The sequence below is a fragment of the Mustela lutreola genome, chromosome 1 (genome assembly GCF_030435805.1).
Source record: "Mustela lutreola isolate mMusLut2 chromosome 1, mMusLut2.pri, whole genome shotgun sequence".
NCBI classification, from domain to species: Eukaryota; Metazoa; Chordata; class Mammalia; order Carnivora; family Mustelidae; genus Mustela; species Mustela lutreola.
Genome location: NC_081290.1, coordinates 244,386,735 through 244,408,854, shown reverse-complemented (window position 1 = coordinate 244,408,854; position 22,120 = coordinate 244,386,735).

Below are 22,120 nucleotides of genomic sequence, written 5' to 3'. Positions count from 1 at the left end.
ATAATAAATGGAAGAAATATGAAGAGTCTGTGTAGTAGTTGACTGTCTATGGGATCTAACCCCCAACCAAAGTTCTAGCCTCAGTTCCCAAACATTTCCACCAAACTAGGAAAATCTCCAAAGGATCTTCACCTCCCTGTCTTGGTTCACGCCTTTCCATGTATCTGAAAGGTCTTCTCATCTTCACCTATCTCAGTCCTATCTGTCCATCACGGCCCAGTTCATAGGCTTTTCTAGGAAATGTTCCTGGACAGCTGGACATTTCTCCTACCTGACCTCTGACTATAACTTAAGACAGGCCCCATTCATAGCCTTGCCACGTAATTATTAATGTATCGGAAATCTCCTCTATAGAGGACTTGTGTTGGTTTTTGGCTGCCCAACACCCTATCCTTCTTTTGATAAAAGCAACTTGATGTTCCTCTGGTGAACCACCTTCCCTCCCTCATAGTCCGGTGATTTGGGTGGTATTGACCCCACTTCCCAAATCCAGAGATAGGAATGTGCCTTAGTTCTCTTCAATCAGAGTCACCAGGCATTGATTCAGAGGGGGACAGGTGATTCAATAAAACCATTGAGAATTATCCCCAGAGCCTTCCTGGAACCCTTGGAGTAAGAAACTCTATTTTTGCTAGGGAAGGATGTAAATTTGGAGTTGTGAGCACTTTTCACATGGAAGAATTCCTGAGTATGAAGTCCCCCAAGAGCAGATTATGGCGGGAGATCTAATCTTTGTTAGGAGACCTTTTGTCTAGATTCAGTTATTCCTAAAGCAAGAAGTAATCTGATGAAGACAAATAAATTCTACCCCAGGAACACTTTTTTTTTTTTCTCTTAAGCTAGTTTGAGTCAGGTTTCTGTAATGTAGAATCAAAACACACTAACACATTCCTGACTTGTTTATGGACTTCAAGAGGATAAGGCCCAATCTTTTTAGCTTGATATCTCTTTGGGGCCCAGCCTACTCCCTACAAGAAAGGGTGTTGATGATTGATGGATGGATCTTCAATTCATTCAATCTTCTTGAGTATCTACAATGAGCTAAGCACCAAGATCACAAGGATTCATTAGACATCATCCTCTTCAAGAAGTTTGGAGCTTAGTGAGAGAAGAGCTATGAAATCAAACACATTATACTGTAACTTAAGCTATAATAAAAATCTGAACAAGTTTTTGTGGGATCCCAGAAGGTGGGAGGTTTGGAGAGATAGGATCTGGGATGGCTTCTCAGAGTCAAAGTCTTAGAGAACAAACAGGAGTTCCTAAACAGAGACATGGGAGTGGAAGAAGGTGTTCTGGGCATAGGGTATTTCAGACAGAGAAAAAGATCATATGTATTTACAAAATTCATAAGTGTGACCCCATCTCCTCCTCCTCTGGCTTCTCCCCACACTCTTCTCTCTATTTCTCTGCCTCCCATATTGGTAGAAAAATCATAGAGATTAAGAGCATAGTCTATGAGCTCTGAAAGATTTTGGTTCTCTCACTTATTACTCATTTAACCTTGGGCAAAGTCATTCACATCCATCTTATAAATAAGGACAGTAATTTTGTTTGCTTCATAAGACTGTAAAGAACTTTAAGTGAAATTACAGATTTAAGGAGTGGGCCTAGCACAAGGTCATGCTCAAGAAATGCTAGCTGCGGGTATTTTTATTGTCCCAGTCGAGAACCTTAAAGCCCCAAGAAACAGAAAACCTATCTCACACTGGCACAAACAGTGAGGAGATTCATCTCCTATAATGGGAGTCTTAAAGTGGAGTGGGCTCCAAGCATGGAATAATCAGGGCTCTGACTCCCTTTCTCTGCAGTTCTCCAAGCTCTGCCCTCTTCTTTGTATTGGCTGTGTCTGCAGGCTGGCTTTCCTCATTGTCTAGAGCTGGCTGAGCCCCACGTCCTCAGCAACTGTGACAACATGCCTCCTTGTTCCCATCCATCACGACAGAAAACAAACCAACCAACCCTCGCCTGGACAGAAATATAAATCCCTTCTTTAAATCTGTTTAGGCCAGCTTAGCTAGTGACAGGGACTGGGGAATTCACTGCATTAGGTGGTTTAAGCCTGGATTTCTGAACCAGTCCCTCACTGGAAAGTGAGATTGGCTTGCAAGGAGTGCTTCGACAAATCGGGATCTATCTCTGAAGTCAGAGGTGGAGTCCAACTTTCTCTTGGTCACATGACTGTTTCATAGCCAGAGCAGAACGGTCCTGTTAGGGACAGGGAGAGGACTATGTGGATGTTGGCTGGACAACCAGTAGCATCCCCCATGATTAATTTTTTTTAGGCTGGTTCACATGGCTCTCTTCAGGTCTTGGCTCAAGTGGCCCCTTACTACGGAGGTTGTCCTTGACCATGAGACCAGTTTCAAAAAATAACGCACACACTCCCTCCCTCTCCTGCACTCCTCTCCTCTGGATTCCCTGCCTCCCTCACTCTGCATTAGTTCGACCTAAAGCACTTATCCCCACCTGATACATCATGTGCTTTTTGGTTTGATGCGTTTATTGTATGTGTGTCTCTCTCTAGAAGACAAATTCTAGGAGGGTTTGGTTTGTTCAGTGCTGTACTTCTACTACCTAGAGGGGTCCTGGCTCAGAGTAGACACACAGTAACCATTTGTTGAATGAATAAATGAATGATCTGGCCAGACCAGACTCCTCTTTATCTTCCTCAGAAGTTGTCTCCTATTATGGGGCCTGGAAATGGTCACAGTTTCTGAAGATCCCCTTTTTGTCTCCCCCTGCTCTTTCTCCACCTATACTCAACCCCCATCTCTCTCCCTATCTTCCTGTCCCCCTAACATCCAACGGCAAAGCAGGCTGGTATTTGTCGTTTTGCTTTCTTTCTACATAGCACTGATTCCACAGCTTTTCCTTTTCCTTCTTCATGTTAAAGATTCCCTCTTCTTCCTTACAGACATGATATTGAAAATATTGTGTCCAAATAAAATTAGAAGACGTGAGTGGCTCTTCCATTTTGCAAAAATTAAAGACATGGTATCTTATTATTTTTTTTGAGACCTACATTTATGCTTTTAGACGTTTGTGAGAAATGCATACGGAGTTCCTATAGGTTCTTCGAAGTCTACCATTCTATGGCTTCCTAAATTTTTACCCTCCTTGAAGTCTCCTGTGGTGTGAATATTTTCAAATAGTAGAGGGAAAAGAAATCTTTGTTTGCTCCCATACCTTCCCCACCCTAACACCTGTCTGCCTCTAATGAGGGACACGTAATAGGACATTCTTTTCCTGGGGGATATTTTCTGATTCCAGGGCTGGACAAAAGAATAATGATACAAGTAACAGCAAATAACTATGTGTTTGCTCAGAAATGCACAATGAACCATGCCAATTGTTCTTGATTATGAAATTCATGTATGCTCATAAAATATTACTTGTTTAAAATAAAAAGTGAAAATCTCTCCCTCTTTTCTAATCTAATCTTACTCCCTAAAGTAACTACTGGTGATGAATTAGGATATATTCTCCAGAATTTCTTCTTCACATGCATGGCTTGTCCCCCAGAGTTTCAGTTCCCCCTCTGATACAAGCTGCTGTCGGGAAGCTGTCGGGGAAGAGATTCCATTTTCTAGCCATCCTTGTCTCTAGGTGTGGCCCTAGGTAGAGTTTTTGCCAGTGGAATGCGAGCAGAAATGCGCTATCATTTCTGGGCTGTAGCTCTCCGGAAGTGAGTGTGAGTTTTCCACACCCTGTTCTCTGCCTGTTGAAGCCTGAGGAGAACTGGCAGAACCACCAAGTGAAAGGACTCCAGGTCTTTGCATCACTGAGGGGAAAAGGGCCACCTGCCCAACAACCTTGAACTTCTGGGAGTGGGGACTCAATCAACTTCTGTTCGAGTCTTTGCACCTGAGGGGGTTTAGTTGTTGCAGCAGCGGCCAGTCTGAACACAGACTATTTAGTGATACATTATATTCACCTGCCCAAGTTGAAAGAGAGAAAGAAAGAAAGAAAGAAAGAAAGAAAGGAAACCTGAAACAACAGTGGGATCCCATGGTGCGCCATGATGCTCTTTGACTTTCACAGCTGAAAGAGGTCATCTAAGAGATATGGCTAGGAGATAGAAAAGCCAAAACTAGAATCTTGAGTGTCGTGGCCCCAAGTCTGAGTTCTTTTCAGTCCCCTCATGCCAGCTGTAAACTGGTCTGAGCCTCCCTCTTTGACGACGCTAACATGGAAGATGGTGTTATTTGTGAGGCTTCTTTGATGACTCCGAACAGCTGCATTCCCCTCCGAGGTGGCCGGTGGGTAACCCAGGTAAGCTCTGCCCACCCGGGAGCTTGTGGCTTCCTGCCTGCCTCAGTTCAAAGGTTTCTCAGAGAAAGAGCCTTCAGAATGATCCTAGTTCTCAGAAGACGTAGTTTGATGCGACAAGCCCAGGCTACAAAGACTGCCCAGGGGACTGGGGTCTGAGGGTGTGGTGAACTGCCGTGGAGGGTAGAGGAACTAGAGCTGAAAGCCTTCAGCTCCGGTCCAGCATGAACAACACCCCCAACCTCCCCCCCAACCCCCGCCAGGCACTCAGAGCTTACAAGTAGCTAGCTTATGTCCTCAGAGGTGTCTCCTTCCTCTAGGTCACAAACACCCCCAGAAAGTGACTGCAGAAAGCCAGATGGCCTCAGCTCGCATAGGCTTCCAGGAAACTCAACAGTTCTAAGAAGCCCCTATTTCCTGCTTCACATCCACAGCCTGGGTGAAGAAAGTCAGGGAGGCCCTCGCTTTCTGCAACCCCCAACCCCTGCACCTTACCCTGGGGAAGACCTCTGTGCACAGCTGCTTACGGAAGCAACAGGAGCGGCAGGATGGGGTGGGGAGGGAGGCCCCTTTGCCTCTCCCACTCTGGGATCCCCCACTCCTCTGGGGCACCATCCACTCCCGTTGCTCCTGGCTTAGCAGACATCTGTCACTTCCTGAGCTAAAGATGGGTCCAGAGGTGCGCCAACACAACTGATAACTCAAAGATATTTTCATGGTCACTGTGAACTTTCATAACTCAGTGTGTCCTGATGTGGGAGCCACATAGACTTGGTGGGCCATAAAATGAGTTCAAGTTCTCCATATAAATACAGGCACTAAATAATATTTAATTATTCCCCTTTTTACTTCTTTTGATTACATCAAAAATGTCTTTGAGAGGTGCGATCAGTCTTCAACACTTCTCTAATACCAGTGAAACTTAGCAGGAAAAAAGAGAGAGAGAGAGACAGAGACAGAGAGAGGGAGAAAGCACAAATAATGTTAGAAATAAAAACAGGGTCATGACAAAGGGTACAACAGACATAAAAAACACCAGCAATTAATTAATGTTTTCAACATAATGTAACTGTTTTCAAAAAGATATCCTTTACAAAAGTAACACCATTGTATGCATCTAGAAACAGATCTATCAAAAGGTATGTGCCTGGTCTTTATCAAGAAAATTGAGGGGCACCTGGGTGGCTCAGTGGGTTAAGCCTCTGCCTTGGGCTCAGGTCATGATCTCAGGGTCCTGGAATCAAGCCCTGCATTGGGCTCTGTGCTCAGCAGGGAACCTGCTTTCCCCACTCTCTCTTTGCCTGCCTCTCCGCCTATTTGTGATCTCTCTCTGTCAAATAAATAAATAAAATCTTTAAAAAGAAAAAAAGAGAAAAAATTGTAGAACTTTGGGCGCCTGGGTGGGTCAGCCGGTTGAGCGTCTGCCATCGGCTCGGGTCATGATCCCAGAGTCCTGGGATGGAGTCCTACACTGGGCTCCCTGCTCACCTCTCCCTTTGCCCCTCGCCACACCCATGCTCTCTCTCTCTCACTCTCTCTTGCAAAAATGGGTAAATAAAATCTAAAAAAAATATAAATACCATATATGCTAAAAGTTTTCACATTAAAAATTGTAAAACTTTAATAAAAGTATAAAATAAAACCTCAAGAGATGAAGAGATAAAGCATAGACAGGAAGAAGTCTCCATATTATAAAGGTGTCAGTTCTTCCAAATTATCCTAGAAATTTATGTAACCCCAATCAATATGCTGACAGTGTGCGTGTGTGAAATTTTTCTAGCTGATTCTACAGTGTTGTTGGAAGAGCAAAAGGGACTGCCTTATACATAAGGTGCTCAAGAAAGGCCTTTTTTCTTTTTTTTTTTTTAAGATTTTATTTATTTATTTGACACTCAGAGAGAGACAGCGAGAGAGGAAACACAAGAAGTTTCTGAGAGACCATTGTGAGGAGTGAAGGGTTGTGGGCAGGCGGAGCCAAGGCTCTGAGGCAGCAGGTGGCTTGGAATATTTGAAGAATATGAGGGGGTCAGTGTGTCCTAGCTGACTGTGACTGTGGCTTGAGCGGACTAGCTGAGTGGCAGGAATGAGGCCAGAGAGGTATCCAGGGGCTAGGTTGTGTGGGCCTTGCAGGCTGAGGTTAAGAGTTTTGAAATTAACTGTGAGATGGGAAGCTGGGAGTTTTGGGGGCAAGGGATGATCCAATCTGATTAAATGTTTTTAAAAATTTGAAAGGGTTGGGACACCTGTGTGGCTCAGTTGGTTAAGCAGCTACCTTCGGCTCAGGTCAGGATCCCAGCCTCCTGGGATTGAGTCCCACATCAGGCTCCTTGCTCAGCAGGGAGCCTGCTTCTCTCTCTGCCTCTGCCTGCCACTCTATCTGCCTGTGCTCACTCTCTCTGTCAAATAAATAAATAAAATCTTTTTTTTTTTAAAGATTTTATTTATTTATTTGACAGACAGAGATCACAAGTAGGCAGAGAAGCAGGCAGAGAGAGAGAGAGAGGAGGAAGCAGGCTCCCTGCTGAGCAGAGAGCCTGATGTGGGACTCGAACCCGGGACCCCGAGATCATGACCTGAGCCAAAGGCAGCGGCTTTACCCACTGAGCCACCCAGGCACCCCATAAATAAAATCTTTTAAAAAATTTTTTGAAAGGGTTGGAAATATGAAGCAGACATGTTTTCTTTCAGATGGTGTGGAAGTACAGCAAACCCCGTGAAGGGGGCATAGGAATGGGATTTTCGAAATTCTATTTTAGTTATTCCTTAGGTCACATGTTGGTCTTTCTAATTTCAATCTAAACGGAATAGGGAAAAAAAAAATCTAAGTTCTTAGAGCCAATGCTGACAAACAGGCTGTAGGGCTGGGCCAGGCCCAAGTCTTGTTCTTGCTCCTTGGGCTCGGGGCTCATGCCTCCTCAGTGGCTGTCCCCTGTGGCTGGGCCTCCAACAACAGCCTCCCAGGGACCAGGTCCAAAAAGCAGTAATTCTGTCCTCTTGAAAAACATCACTGACGTCCAGGCTAATGAGGCTTAAAGAAGGCTAAAGGTGACAGGGACTCCAGAGAGAGAAATAAAAATAATAAATTACAATACAAGTATCATGTCCCTAAGGGAACTCATTATCTTCTTAAAAAAAAAAAAAAAGTGTCCTTCTCTGGCCTTCCCTAGTCCAGTAAATGGCAGCACCATTATTCATTCAGTCAGTCAACAAATATTAATTCAGCACGTGTGGTCAGTGCTGGTTCACTGTGATAAGCAAAACGGCATAGTCTCTGCCCTCATGGAGTTTAGAGTCTAATAAAAATTATTACAAAATGTTCAGGTTTATGAAGGAAACAAACAGGATAACGTGGGAGAGGAAAGGTCCTAGAGGCAGCAGGTCGGCCAAGTGTGACCCACTGCCTTTTCTTTGCAGATAACGTTTTGTTGCATCACTGCCAAGGTCATTTGATTACAAGTTGGCCATGCTTGCTTTCAAGCTATGATGGTGGGCTTGAGGAGCTACAAGGAAGACCACGTGGCTTTCAAAGCCTAAACTGTTTACTACCTGGCCCTTTACAGAAAAAGTTCCCCCGCGTCTGTGATAGAGGATAATGGAGGAGCCTCTCTCCTACTAATGTCAGGTAGAACCTTCTCCAGAGATAGAAATGGTGCGTGTCTGTGCTGTCCAATATGGTAGCCACTACCCACTGAGCACTTGAAATGTGGCTAGTAACTGAACAACTTACATTTCACCTCGCTCCATTTATCTGTTAAGGAGGCTCTACGCTCGACGTGGGGCTTGACCTTACAACCCTGAGATGAAGAGTCACATGCTCTACCCGCCGAGCCAGCCGGGTGACCCCCCTTTTCTCTTCAACTTTTATTCTTGAAAATTTATTTATTTGTTTATTTTTTAAGTTTGAGGAACATATCCTTTTTTCCCCCCGGAAGATTTTATTTATTTATTTGACAGAGGGAGAGACATCACAAGTAGGCAGAGAGGGGGTGGGGGGAGCAGGCTCCCTGCTGAGCAGAGAGCCCAATGCAGGGCTCAATCCCAGGACCCTGGGATCATGACCTGAGCCAAAGGCAGAGGCTTTAACCCACTGAGGCACCCAGGCGCCCATATTATTGGAAATTTAAACAACCACAGGTGGGTAGCAGCTACGATGTTGGACAGCACAGTTCTATACAGTGACTCAAGTCAGAAATGTAAATAAAGCTCTGCCTTGCATCCTTATCTCGTCCTCACACTTATCCTAACTATCTCTTCAAGCCCCAAGAAAGCAACAAAACCCCAAATCAAACGGTACGTTCACCGTAATTGCAGTGATATACACATGTGTACGAGGATACACAGAAGTCTATTTTTAATACTTGAAAGCTACTCCTGTTGTTGTTACTTGATGAAACGGGGAAGCATGGTGGGTGGTTTTATTTTGCTCTTTCAACATTGTCACTCATACTGTTGAATCATTACATTTCTTAAAACTCAGAGATGAGTCTGTGCTTGGCTTCTTGGGTTGTCAGGAACGAAGAATCATTCAGTGTATTTCTTTTTTTTTTTCTTTTTTTTTTTCTTTTTTTTTTTTTAAGATTTTATTTATTTATTTGTCAGAGAGAGAGTGCGAGCGAAAGCGAGCACAGGCAGACAGAGTGGAAGGTAGAGTCAGAGGGAGAAGCAGGCTCCCTGCGGAGCAAGGAGCCCGATGTGGGACTCGATCCCAGGACGCTGGGATCATGACCTGAGCCGAAGGCAGCTGCTTAACCAACTGAGCCACCCAGGCGTCCCTCATTCAGTGTATTTCAAGTAATGTGTCCAATGTGTGTGCGTGAGAGAGAAATGAAAAGGGAGACAAGCTTCTCACTGAATCTAAGGAGAGGACCCCTAAGGTAGTGTGGCTGGGCCCTAAAGTCTGGAAGGTTGCTCTAGATGGAGACAGGTATAAGGGACCTTAACTACAGGGTCTCCTTAGACCTTCACGGCCTGGGCTATGAATGCGACTGTTCCTCAGCTCATCTGCACGTCTGCTCCATCTTCTCGGTACTGTCTCCACTCATGGTTTCTGGTTCCTCATAATTCCTGTTTCCTTATGACTTTTGTCTGATCTTCACGCTTGCCCTCGAATGTCTGTCCCTGCTCCTAAATGTCTCGTTCCTCTCAGCATGGTTCAGTTTACATTTCCAGATGAAGAAATACGTGTTATCCCTGCTCCGTCTTTTTTGTGCCATTCAGGGCTGTAGGTCGCTGGCCAGCCTGTGGATTTGTTTCCCCTGTGTTCAAGCTTTCTGCTTCCACCTGTCCAGTCAGCCGTACCCAAGGGGGGTACCCAAGGGAGGTAGGATCACATGGTCAAACAGGGCTACCCTGGGCTGCGAGGACTGTGGGTATAACAGCTGAGTTAACATGACAAGCAGCACCTCTGAGGCCTGCACTAGCTGGGACCATCTCTACGGCCTGAATCTGGGACACTGTGATTCTTCCAGGAGGCTTTAACTCCCAAGGGGCTGCGTCTGTAACCTGAACTGGCTCTCTTTACACCCAGAAGTTCCCAGGTGGTTGCTTGGTTGGCACAGAGCCACAACACCCCCCCCCACTTCCCCCCAACTCAGACTTCTCCTCTATCCCTTCCCCCCAGTTAGAAACGCTTCAGCAAGGGAGGGAAGGCCAGTGCTTCCCACGTGTGGGTCTTAGAGCCGCAGAGCAACACTGCTATCCCCTGGGAGGAACCCCGCTGCAGAGGCTACTGGAGACTTTTGGATTTTCTGCTTTTGGCCTTAGTAATTCAGGGATGATGCGTTCAGAGCCTGAAGGGATAAGTTAGCAATTTCACCCCTAGCAGCCTTGGCTTGGGCTCGGAAGCTTAGGCCACCTCTGACTCAGAGCTGAGTTAAGGAATAAATCTGCTGCCTCTCCAGTTTGGCAAGGACAGCGATGGGCGGAGGCGGCGCACGCCCTGGGAATCTCCTAGGCAGACAGAGTGGGCTTCATCTGGTCTTACGGGGGCGGGGGCGGGGTGGGGGTTGGGGGTCCGGAAAGTTTTCCATTCCCAGCGCGCCTTCCCCAGCTGCTCTGAGCGCCTAAAATAAGCCAGAGGACACTTCCCTTTACCTTTGTAAGCTTTGGTCCCAATTAAGATGCAACTCTCTCCACCGCTCAAGGCTGCCCTCAAACTTAACCTCGGTCCCACGGGCTTTATCAAAGACTTGAGTTTCACTTCCTGTCCTCTTATCTGGTTTGGAGAGGGAGACGGCAGGAGCCTGAGGGTGACTGTGTGTCTGTGTGTGTTGGAAGTAGCTGTGGGAGGTGGGGCTGTTAGAAGAATCAGGTTCACCCCACAGACACAGATGGTGACAGAGCTGGAGCTCCAGTAGGGACCGGAGTCGAATCTGCATGTACCACAAACTCTCTTTTTAAACACGTTGTTTAATCTCTCTGGGCCTCAGTTTCCTCATCTGTAAAACGAAGAGATTGGGTGAGGAAGTCTCTCAGGGCCTTTCTCGTTGGGAATCGCTGGACCTCGAACAAATATGCCTTCTGGAGGAGAGCCAGTGAGAGAGGAAAGAGCCAGTGAGAGGAGGAAATTTCCACTGCACTCTCTCCTGTTGGGGCTTGAAATCTTAAGAGCAGCAGCCATGGCTCATGCTCAGAAAGTTGGAGAGTGGAGAAGGTCACACAGTTGCTCCAGCTTCCAACCCCGAGTTCCAGCTCTGGGCACTCTCACCTCCAGTCCAGTTGGAAAAATGTGTCCCTTCAAGACACTTCACTGCTGTCTTCCAGAAAATTGTCAAGAACTGTACAAATGTACGGTGTCTGCTCTGTGAAGGGAACTTCGGGGGGTGTGCAAAGCACACGCTGCCCATTTCTTGAACAGTTCTTCCCATGCCACCACATGCTCTGTGAGGGGTAGAGCGGAGGCTCGGGAGGCACAGGCTTCCCTAACGATAGCTCTGTAGAGCAGAGGTGTGCAAACCGCGGTGCCTGTCCTGGTCGGGGGGATGACTCTGACTCAGTGGGTCTGGCTCTGGGGTACACCCTGACACATTTAGAACAAGCTCCCAGGTGATGCTGATGCCATTTAACTGGGGGACACACATGGGGAACCCCTGCGACAGAGTATTAGAGAAGAAAGGAGTCTCAGAGAGAACCCTGCTCCTGTGCCCCCAATTCCCTTTCTTACAGATTAGGAGACTGAAGGAAAGTTGGCTCGTCAATATGGCAGAGGGTGATTGTCCTCTTTCTGCTCCATCACCTCGCAGTTCCCTGGCTAGGGATGCTGACGGAAAACCCAGCACCCTCCTCGGCCTTCCTGGAAGTCTTTGAGGAGAGGGGAGGAGCAAGCACGTTCCCAAGACCAGAGAGGTTCCCTCATGCCTATCAGCTAATCAGGTGATCGATCAATATCTGTTCAACAAGTGCATTGGGATGGGGGTGGGTGGTCACTGATCACACTGGCTGGAAGAATGGCTTTATCAGCAGCTCCTTATCAGTGTAGACCATTCATCCAACTCGGCCTTGCAGGGACTGGCCCTCACTACCTCGCCCATCTCATCTCATACCACTTCCCCCCAAACTCTTTACTTTGGAGTTTTGTATTTATTTGTGTGACTATCTGAAGAGCACTGTCTCTTCCATCAGACTGGAAGGCCTATGAAGGCAGGAACAGCATCTGTTTTGTTCACCAATGTATCCTAGCAGTCAGCAATGTGCCTACTACATCGCATATGCTCAGTAAATATTGTGAAAAGAAGGGGGGGAAGGATCGCCTACTCCGTGGCAGCCCTCGCTAAGCCCTCATACATCCTTATCAGGTGAACGAACGTTAGTGTCAAGGCTAAGGTCCTATCACAAAGGTCCCAAATAGACAATGATCAAAAGAAAATAGAAGTTCACCTCTCAGGGCTCCTGGGTGGCTCAGTCGGTTAAGCGTCAGACTCTTGGTTTCAGCTCAGGTCGTAATCTCAGAGTCGTGAGATCGAGTCCTGCCTTGGGCTCTGTGCTGAACACGGCCCCTGCTTAGGATTCTCTCTCTCCCTCTGCCCCCCCCCCCCAACCGCCACTCCTGTGCTCTCTCTCTCTCTCTCAATAAATAAAATCTTAGTAAAAAACGATAGGGGTGCTGGAGAGGGCAGCTGAGTGTCCGACTCCTGACTTGAGCTGGGGTCATAGGCTGGCGTCGTGGGATCAAGCCGTGTGTCGGGCTCCCTGCTTGTCTGCTTAATATTCTCTTGCTTGTGGGCACCCTAAATAAATGAATAAAATCTTAAAAAAAAAAAAAAAAGGAAGGGGAAGAGGACAGAAAAGCAGAGCACAGAAGAGAGGAGGGCAGAGCCGAGGAAGGGGAAAAAGGCAGAAAGAAAGGGAAAAAGCAGGAAAAGAGGGGAAGGAAGAAGAGAGGGTGAATTCTTCTTGGGCTCTGGCCTTTTCTCCACGTAGCCGCACTGAGGCCTCTGCTGCCTGGTCCTTGAGGGGCTGCCCACCACCCCCGCAATCCCGGGTCCCCGCGGTCCTCTGCTGGCAACTACTGTTGACGGGTGTTTCGGTTTTCATACAAGGCACTGCTCTCCTCTTGGCTTTTCTGGCCCACGTGAGAGACGAGACCATCCCTTCCGTGCCTCAGATGCCAGCAGAGAGCGGCCCGTGAGGTTTATCTTTCTTTAAAAGATTTTTATTTATTTATTTGACAGAGAGAGACACAGCGAGAGAGGGAACATAAGTAAGGGGAGTGGGAGAGAGAGAAGCCAGGCTCCCTGCTGAGCAGGGAGCATGATGCAGGGCTCCATCCCAGGACCCTGGGATCATGACCTGACCGGAAAGCAGATGCTTCATGACTGAGCCACGGAGGCACCCCTGGCCTGTGAGGTTTAAAGAGAAGCAACTGATGATACCAGCAGAGTGAAAGGGAAGGCTACAACAAAGACGGTAACTTCCTATGGTGGCACAGACTCAGACCCTTCCTCAGGATCCCCTGTGGTCCATCCTCATGCCACCGTGTTGCAGGTGTGGCCTCACTGTAAGGAGTCACTGTTCATCATCACCCAGAGCTCTCCAGGAATGTCCCTGTTTCAGAGACCAAGCCAAACTGGCCCAGGGCCCCAGAGAGAGAAGGAAGTTTTTCCCTTACCCCAGTCTGTGGCTTGGCTCACCAGAAATTATTTCTAGCCAAAGGACTAAACTCTTGTCAGGATGATTAACAATGGTAATATCCATCCCCTTCTGGAAGTATCCCTGCAGACCCCCAAGGGGGTATTTGGGCTTTATGGTCCTCAAAAGACGATCACATTGAATGCATTTCCAGGGTCTCGTCAGTGGGCTTCAGAAATCACACTCGTGTGTGTAAGCTGGGACGTCAACTGCCGACCCAGGGGAAATGGGCCAAAGCTACGTCCAGTTTCCGCCGGTCTCTCTTCAAGGGCTCTGAAATCCTGGGGTCCAGCCTTTCCCAGAATCAGTTTATTACCTAAAGAACAGCGACAACCAGCACCAGATCTTAGATACAATATGAGAAATAGGAAAAACATAATGGCACTGAGGGCCTGGGATGAGACGGTTACAGCTGCTGCCCACTAGGATAGCTCTGAGCCTCACCGATGTGAGAAAGAATGATGATGGATTGGGTAATTGTCCTTGTTTGGCGATGGGACACTTGTCCGCAGATTCAATCTCGTAATTCTAGGAAAAGGCCGCCGCAGACTCTTCTAGAAAGGATAGGAAGCGAGAACATAACCAGTGTCTTCCATGGCATTGTAGCAAACGCGTCAAGGGGAACACAGGCTGTGCCCCAGGGCTTGATTCCAGAACTCACTGGGGAGGTGGGTCATGAGAAGGGGAGAGAACTGTTTGGGGGGAGGAGTCCACATCGGAAGCAGGTAGTGAGCGCAGCCTGACGTCAGAGACCGCTCTCTGGCACAGGCTAGCATATTGGAATTACAGTGTGCTATGCGGAGAGTCCTGGGCTGTGTGAACCCGCAGGGACACTTTGTTGCCTCCAGCTTCTGTTTTAAGAGCACTATGATTTTGTTCTCCTTCATGCAACCACATGCATCAGAGAGAGTGGCCCGTGCTCCTGGCTTCAAGGGATAGGCCTGACTGGCTGCTCCAAAGGCGGTCTTTTCCCCTGGCCCATGTTCAGTCTAGGAGTATACACACATATGACCCAATTCTGGCCAGTGAGAGCTGAGAAGGGGGCTGGAAGCTTTTGGGACAAGTCTCTTTGTTTCAAAGAAAGAATCACAGAGAGATGTTCTCTCTTCTTCCTCTAGATTTTGTGTGATGCCTGGAACTCCTAATTCACCTTGCAGCCAGAGGGAGGAGGTAACATCAAAGACAACATACACAGGGACCCGGAAAAAAAAAAAAAAACAGGATTCTTACGACATTGTCAAGTTGCTGAATGAGAACATATCCGACCTCTCAACGTATTTCACTTTAGGTTTTTTAAAAGATTTATTTATTTATTTTAGGGGGGAGCACATGGAGGGAGGAGCAGAGGGAGATGAAGAGAAAAAATCTCAAGCGGACTCCCCACCACGCAGAGCCCAACATGGGGCTCGATCCCATGACCCGGAGATCATGAAGGAGTCAGATGAAGCTGAAAGAGTGAGATGCTCCAACGACTGAGTCACCCAGGAGCTCCTCTAAACTTATGTTTTTAGGGCGCCTGGGTGGCTCAGTTGGTTGGACGACTGCCTTCGGCTCAGGTCATGATCCTGGAGTCCTAGAATCGAGTCCCGCATCGTGCTCCCAGCATCATGGGGAGTCTGCTTCTCCCTCTGACCTTCTCATTGCTCATGTTCTCTCTCACTGTCTCTCTCTCAAATAAATAAATAAAAATCTTTAAAAAAAAAATTTATGTTTTTAAGATTTATTTATTTATTTGTGAGAGAGAGACCATGCAGGGGAGAGGGAGAGAGGGTCTTAAGTAGACTCCATGCTGAACCTGGTGCCTTGTGCAGGGCTTGATCTCACAACCCTGAAATCAGGACTTGAGCTGAAACCAACAGTCAGCAGCTCAACGCCTTCCTCTAAACTTATTTTATGCAAATGTCAGTTGGGAGTGCAGTCACTAACAACCAAAAGCATATACTCCACAAGTATATTTTGGAATCCAAGGATATATTAGGTGCGGTGCGGGGCAAACAGTTTTAAATGATAACACATTTATCTCATCTCTGCTTCCGCAGGGCTTATCTTAGAGCAGAGGAGGGCTAGACAGCAGGCAACTGATTTCACAATGATTTAATCATAATTGTATAAATTGCTACAAAGGAGAATGTGCAAAGAGAAGATCTGGTCCTGTCCACACACTCATGTCTCAGTCTCTCTCTTAAGTGGGCCTTTTTTTTTTTTTTTTAAACTTCACTGTGCTTCCTGTAAGAAGGTAGTCTGCACTCAGTTCTGTTTTGCTTCTTGGTAAGGGTTTGTAGCACTCATTTGATGACCTAAGGGATTTCCATCAACTTTCCGTGTAAGACCAATGCTGACATGCTCCTGTGAAACTTGTGGAGGCTAAATTAGCATTCCCTCTTGGATGCAAGGAGTCCAACCTGTGGTTTGCCTAGGATGAGCAAGTCCCGCTTCACTAACCCACCTGGGAGTGGCAGACTGGTCCTGGAAGACTGCCAAAGAAATCCTGGAAAATGAGATAACCAGGAGGGCTTGGGACTGGGCTTGGGGACCGCGCACAGTGGTGCAAGTATTGAGTAAATTACAAGTAAGTGTTACTTTAGTCATCAACTAACGGACTTTTGGTTATAAGATAACAACATCAAGGTCTTTCTCTTCTTTACTCATAGATCAGCCCACATGAACAATGAGACCAGGGCACCTGGGTGGCTCAGTGGGTTAAGCCACTGCCTTCGGCTCAGGTCATGATCCCAGGGTCCTGTGATCGAGTCCCACATTGGGCTCTCCGCTCAGCGGGGAGCCTGCTTCCTCCTCTCTCTCTCTGCCTGCCTCTCTGCCTACTTGTGATCTCTGTCAAATAAATAAATAAATTCTTAAAAAAAAAAAAAAAACAATGAGACCAATAAAAACAGAAAGTCCAAAAAAAAAAAAGCCCCAAAACAAAACAAACAAACAAACAAACAAACAAAAAAGGAGCCTCTGGGTGGCTCAGGAGGCTAAACATCCAACTCTTGGTTTTGGCTCAGGTCATGATCCACACTGGGCTTGGAGCCTGCTTAAGACTCTGTTTCCCTCTCTCTGTATTCCTACCACCCCCACTTCCCTCTCTAAAACAGACAAACAAAAAAGAAAGCCCATCTTTGTTGACACAATGCGAGCTAGAGAGAAAGCAGCCAAGGAAATGGTCTTAAGGAAGTGGAGGAAGGTAAAGCGGCTACGGTAGGTCCCCCCACCCCCCCCCACCCCCGCCCCGGGCTGCCTCACTCACATTTCCTCAGCCCACCTCTGACCACAGCCACAGCTCAGCCTCGCCTAGGCTGAGAGCATCACACGTTAGCGTGTGACTTGCATCTTTTCTCTTTTTGCTCTGGAGCCTCTCTGATATGGTGACGGCTGCCTGGGTCCTGTACCCGTGGAGGAGTATTGCGGGGTGCGGGCAGTACGCCACCGAAAGGGACGCAAAGAGTAGAAAAGAGCTGCCCAGGCAGTGTCCAGACAGACGATTCCAGGAGGTAGGCTGGACCCTTCTCCAGCCTGCATGGTCCACAGTGACACTCTCCATCATGCACCCTTCTAGGGCTTTTCCTTCTTCTCTAGACTTGTTTTTCTTGGCGCAGGGAGCCTCTGCCTGGAATTGTCTCCTAGATGAACTGCCTGCACCCTCGTTCTTGCCTCAGGCTCTACTTTTGGGAAAAACTAAACTAAGGCAAAAGGTATTTGTTGAGGAGGACACTGACGAGAAGCAAATCAGTTTTCCCTGCCGTACCTGAGAAAAGCCCTCAGGAATGCTCTGGAAGGCAGGGAGGAGATGCGCCAAGGAACTCCGCTTAAAGGAGAAGCTACAGGGAAGCCTTCTATCAACAGTGCTTACCTGCAGACAGATTCTAATCAGCATTTAAAGGCCCCACCCTCCTCTGCTGCCAGAAGAATATAATTTTTTTAAAATATCGATTGATTGATTTTAGAGAGAGACAGAGAGAGAGCACACATGCGTGCGTGCATGTGTGCGTGTGCAGGGGAAGGTGCAGAGGGAGAGGGAGAAGGAAAGAATTAAGCAGCCCCCTTGGAGCACAGAGCCCAATGAGGAGCTTGATCCCATAAACCTGAAATCATGACCTGAGCCAAAACCAAGAGTCAGATGGCAACCAACTGAGTTACCCAGGTACCCCAGAATATTAAGTTGTTGGTTTTTTTTTTTTTTTAAAGATTTTATTTATTTATTTGACACAGAGCAAGCATAAGCAGGGGGAACAGCAGGCAGGGGAGAAGCTGGGCCTGATCCCAGGGCCACGGGATCATGACCTGAGCTGAAGGCAGATGCTTAACCAAGTGAACCATCCAAGCACCCCCAAGAATATTACATTTTAAAACAATCTCAAGGGGTGCCTGGGTGGCTCAGTGGGTTAAAGCCTCTGCCTTCGGCTCAGGTCATGATCTCAGGGTCCTGGGATCAAGCCCCACATTGGGCTCTCTGCTCAGCAGGGAGCCTGCTTCCCCTTCTCTTTCTGCCTGCCTCTCTGTCTACTTGTGATCTCTCTGTCAAATAAATAAATAAAATCTTAAAAAAAAAAAAAACCTCAAACCTACAGAAATGTTGCAAGTCTAATACCTACAGAGGTATTTTGAACCCTGGTGAGTTTTAACAGATGTGGAATCACCTCTAACCCCTGAATGACTTGAGAGTCAGGTACTGACAGAATGGTCCATCACTACCAAGCCCTTTAGTGTGTATTTCCGAAAAACAAAGATATTTTCCTACTTAACCACAGGATGGCCATCAAAATCAGGAATTCAGCACTGACACATGACAATCACGTAATCTTCAGACCCTTTCTAAGTTTCAGGAATTATCCCAGTGAGATCTTGAACAGAAAAGCAGCTCAGTTCAGAATCACCGCTTGCATTTGGTTGTCGGGTCTCTTCATTCTCCTTTCATCCGACCCAGTTCTTCAGTCTTTCCTTGACATTCATGACCTTGACACATATGAAGATTATCATCTGGTTATTTTGCCATTGGTCCTTCGGTTTAGGTTTGCCCGAGATGCAGGTTATGCCTCTTTGGAAGATACACGGCAGGACTGAGGCTGTGTTCTCGCTGCTTTCCATCAGGTCCGTGGTTTTGATGTGTCCTGCCACGAATGATGTTCACTCTGATCCCTTGCGTAAGGTGCTATCTTCTAGGCTTCCCCACTGAAAAATCGCTCTTTCCTTTTGTAACTAGTAAGTATTTTTTTTTACTGTGGTAAAAAAAAAAAAAAAAAAAAGGTGTCTAACATAAAATTTAATATCTTAACCATTTTTAAAAAGATTTTATTTATTTGAGATAGAGAGCACATGAGAGCAAGAGCACAAGCGGGGGTGGGAGGTAGGCTTGGGGAGAGGAGGGTGAGGGAGAAGCCGTCCAACCCAGGACTCTATCCTGGGACACAGGGATCACACCTGAGCTGAAGGCAGACACTTAACCAACTGAGCCACCCAGGTGCCCTTGTCTTAACCACTTTTAAGGGTACAATCCAGTAATGTTAACTTGTTGCAAACTTGTTGCATTAGATTTCTAGAACTCTTTCATCTTGCAAAACTGAAACTTTATCCATTGAGCAACAACTCCCCTTTTGGTAGCGAATGGGTATTTTGTGGAGATGGGTTTTGAAACCACACAAATATACTGTTTTTCATCAAGCTTTCTATTTATTCATTTGTTTATGTCACTGTGCACTCATTGTTTCCTGCTTAACATAGTGGATTGTCCTCCATCATTATCGTCTATTTTGACATGCAGGGTATTCTAAATGTGGCCAGTGGGGGTCCTCTCAAGCTTGTTTCTATGTCCTTTTGAAGTGTCCCCATTGTTTTTTGGCCACTTTTGTACTTTCTGATACAAAAAGATATTTCAGATTCATCTTTGTACTTTCCCTAACTGAGCCCTGAAATCAACCATTTCTGCAAGAAGCTTTGGTTCCTTTGGTGGAAACTGGTTTTTAGAAACCCAGCACTGAGTGCTAGGTATGCTCATTGTGTTTGGTATATCACTGCTTCCAGACCCTAAGAATGGACAGCTGGGGAATATATCTGTGTATACCCATGTGTGAGTGTGTGTGCTGTGTGCTGTGTATGTATGTGTGTGTGTGTGATGCTCACATACAGACATTTGTATATTTCTCTTTCTATGTATATATATAGAAATTTATCAGTTTCTATCAATATCTCAAGTTCTAATTGAACACTACATTCTGTTTCTCTCCCTTTCGTTATATTTAACTCTACATTCTGACAGTGAGAAACCTTATGAATGTGTAGGCAATATAGCCAACCAAAATAAGAAAAAATTGAAGTTACAAAATCATATGGACATTATGATATCCCCCTTTTTAAAGTTAATAAAGTTAATCTGCACTGCAAAAAGTCTGGAAGAATATGGATCAAACTGTTAGCACTGTTTTTTGTTTTTGTTTTTTTTCCTTTTTTTTTTTTTCAGAGAAGTGGGCTTATAGCAGCTTTACACTTCCTTTCTTTTTCTTTTTCTTTTTTTTAAGATTTTATTTATTTATTTGACAGAGAGAGACACAGCGAGAGAGGGAACACAAGCAGAGGGAGTGGGAGAGGGAGAAGCAGGCGTCCTGTGGAGCAGGGAGCCCAATGCAGGGTTCAATGTGGGGCTCCATCCCAGGACCCTGGGATCATGACCTGAGCCGAAGGCAGACAGCCACCCAGGCGCCCCAGGAGCTTTACACTTTCTGCAGTACATCTTTATTTATGGTGTGAAAAATTAGTTTTGCCCAGAGCAAGAATTTTTTTTTAGCAAGATATTGGCAGCTCTTTTCCTACTCCCCTCCAGTCACACTAAAGCCCATGGACAAAGAAAACAAGGCAAAAGTACCTACCTCACCTTCTAAAGAGAATAGTCTGCATTTGAGGGTGTTCCCTGCCCCCCACCCTGTTCCCTTCAATCTTCTCCTGGGCTTACTAATAGGTGCAGAATCTGTTCTGTGGCTATCACCTACCACCCCTCCACTGCTATGCCTGCCTCTCCAAAATATATCAAAATACAGGATAGGGAAGAAAGAGGAGATTTCTGGAGGGTGGCTGGCCCTGGAGACCACAGAATTTAGTCCTGAGCCCTGGGTTTTTTCTTCTATCTGAAGGCTCGTTGTGGGGCTCTATGGGGAAGTCCCAAAGAATCATTTGTAGAACTTAGAGATGTAAGAAGAAGAGACCAGAATTCTACTCCTCAGTTGGACTTCTGCTTGGGCAGCAGGTTAATGAACTACCTCCAGGGTCTAACTGAGGGGAGAGAAGAAAACTGGAGGGGGGTGCAGGGTGCAGGGCATGGGGTGGGGTGGGGTGGGGTGGGGGGGACGGTGGGACTGTACGTCCACTGCTCAGAGCTGAGTTTCTGTGAGTTCCCTGAAGGTCAAGTAAACATCACAGACAGTAGGGTGGTTTGAGGTCTTCCTGTTGTTATAGTCTCTAAGAGGGCTACCTGCCAGGCAGATGAAACCGCCCTGAAGAAGCTATGAAGTATGCTCAGGGTTCATATTCCAAGGAAATATTTAGCAGCTGAATGGCATGGATGCTGTTTCATGAGCATGCGCACCAGACATAAACACCTGCTGCTGGACATGGCGCCGATGACGTTCACTGACAGGGTGTGGAAGGGCAGAGCCCCCTCACCCAGGTCAGGTGTGCTGGGTTTTACCCACCTGCCCCTCCAGCCACATTCTCCATCCTTCCCACCCTGTTCTGTGCCACAGGTTTTCTTGGTGGACCTCATCATCACGTTCCCTTGCCCTCTGGCTTCCAAGTGGGTTCTGGGTGATAGGAGACACATGCAAGAGATCAGCGGCTGCAAGGAAAGAAAGATATGTGTTACCGTCCATGCTGGGCCATGGTTTCACAATAGCCTCGTGTATCTTCCTATGGCCGTAACCTTAGGTGACCCCTCTCTCAGGGTGAACATTTCCTTCCTCATCCCCCTTCCGGTCTGGTAGAGGGAAAGGTTTCCCATGAACTATCCCTGGGTACTTCAGCAGTCCTGGTTGGTTCCCTCAACCTGTCCGCTCTTCTGCCAACAGTTCCTGCAATAGAGTGTCCCCAGTTACTCTTTTCACTATGACATCTGTTTCCTGCCTGGATTCTGACAGATCTGTCACACTGTTCTGTAGTGGGGAGGTTTCTGTAATTCCTTTCCAGAGAATTCTCACATGTCCTCCACAAGAGAGCCTAGTTTTGAAAATCTACCTCACATAGGTCATCAGGGGCCAGTCACCGTCAGCCAGAGAAGCAATAGCAAGCGACAGAGGGAGGACTATTACCAGAGACAGCCAAATTAAGCTACTTGTCCCTTTTCTTCTTGCCCAACCCCAAATACTAGATGATTAGCGAAGGAAAGGGATTATTAGAGTCTTTGATATGACCCGATCAGAGTACCCCTCTCACTGCCTGGATTCTAAACAAATTGAGAAATTAGACATAGAATAAGGCAGATAGATGATAGCCAAAATATCATCCCTTTGATGATTAAGGCTAAGTTGGAGCCTACAGCTTACAGTAAGGACCAAACAAGTCAGCTATCTCAACTCCAAAATTATGCAGACTCAACACCCCGAGGAGGTTGTGCTGGACCCCAGTAACCCTGCAGACATAGGATACTGCCCAGGTAAGACTTCCAACAAGGAGGAAAAGTGAGAACTCTTGCTCCCTGCTGCCTTGCTTCCACCCAAGAAAAATAAGAAGAGAAAAA